Raw genomic sequence first — 1,704 nt, forward strand, 5'->3', positions numbered from 1 at the left:
TTTCATACAAGCTTAAGTTTTATTCCAATTACATTGTATTTAATAGACCTACAGTCCAACATGTTTCTTTAAAACCAAAAATTTCGTTTAGTTGTAGTCCTACTCATCCTCCAGCCCAACAGTTTTGAAACCATCATTTGCCACGCTTTGCATATCACCAAGAACATTTTCAGTTCTATTCATCAGATCGTTGGTTGTTTCAGGTATCCCCTCGGAGAAAATAGTAGCAGGATTCAAGAATAATTCCCCAAATTTGCCAGCTAAACCGGCGGAGTCCGACGCAAGATCGACTGCATCCTTCAAACCCCCCAATTGGGCCTCGACCTCAACAAAAGTCACGATAAGAGCTGGGGGACAATAGAAATTAGATTTGGCTGTAGTGTCCATTTGTATTACCTGTTATGAGGAAAACTGCAAGTATTTTTTTCGAAAACATGGTCTTGTTGCTTTTAAATTTGGCCGCTAAATAAAAATCTTCAAGACCAAGTGAGCATTTATAGGTAACGTCTTAATTGTGTAAGCTTGGGTAATTAATCTGATAATCCGATGTGCAAATGCAATTTTCCACTATTTGTGCGGCCCTTTTTCAAGTACATTTGTATTTTCTAATTGTGATATTTTAATTTTCATTGGATGCTAAAGACCTCGGCGAATTTGTTACGCCCTTAACTAAAGAGTGCAATAGTGCTGGGTAAAACTTAAGGCGATATCCAAGTTAAAACCAACAAGTTAGACCGTGCTAAGTTCGGCCGGGCCGAATCTTATATACCCTCCACCATGGATCGCATTAGTCGAATTCTATGCGCGGTATCTCTTTTCAGGCAAACAAAGAATATTGAACAAGAACTGTAATGCGATTGGAGCTATATTAAGTTATAGTCCGATTCGGACCATAAATGAATGCTGAATATTGTAGAAGTCTTTGTGTAATATTTCAGTTCATTCGGATAAGAATTGCACCTTGTAGGGCCTCAAGAAGCAAAATCGGGAGATAGTTTTATATGGGTGCTGTATCAATCTATTGATCGATTCAGACTATATTCGACACGTATGTTGAAGGTCATGGGACAAGCCGTCGTACAAAATGTCTGCCACATCGGAGGAGAAATGCGCCCTCTAGAGGTTCAAGAAGTCAAGATCCTAGATTGGTTTATATGGCAGCTATATCAGATTATGTACCGATTTGCACAGTTATTGGAAGTCATAACAAAACATTTCATGCAAAATTTCAGCCAAATCGGATGAGAATTGCGCGATCTATTGGCTGAAGAAGTCAAGACCCAAGATCGGTTTATATGGCAGCTTTACCAGATTATAAACCGATTGGAACAAAAACACCACGTGCAAAATTTCAGTCAAATCGGACGAGAATAGCGCCCTCTAGAGGCTCAAGTAGTCAAGACCCAAGATCGGTTTATATGGCAGCTATATCAAAACATGGACCGATTTGAACCAAACATAGCGCAGTTGTTGGAAGTGATACCAAAACACCATGTGTAAAATTTCAGTAAAATCGGACGTGAACTGTGCCCTCTAATGGCTCAAGAAGTCAAGACCCAAGATCAGTTTATATGGCCGCTGTATCAAAACATGGACCGATTTAGCACATTTACAATCCCAACAGACCTACACTAATAAAAAGTGTTTGTGCAAAATTTCAAGCGGCTAGCTTTACTCCTTCGAAATTTAGCGTGCTTTCGACAG

General features: G+C 39.5%; 1 long non-coding RNA gene across 1 annotated transcript; it reads right to left on the reverse strand.

Moving 5' to 3' along the window:
* Positions 1-586, reverse strand: LOC106090960 (uncharacterized). The gene is made up of 2 exons (XR_001221924.2): positions 397-586; positions 1-347 (listed from the first exon to the last, which is right to left on the reverse strand). It is a non-coding gene; the product is annotated as an uncharacterized LOC106090960 (long non-coding RNA).
* Positions 587-1,704: the final 1,118 nt, after the last annotated feature.

The sequence above is a fragment of the Stomoxys calcitrans genome, chromosome 1 (genome assembly GCF_963082655.1).
Source record: "Stomoxys calcitrans chromosome 1, idStoCalc2.1, whole genome shotgun sequence".
Lineage (NCBI taxonomy): Eukaryota > Metazoa > Arthropoda > Insecta > Diptera > Muscidae > Stomoxys > Stomoxys calcitrans.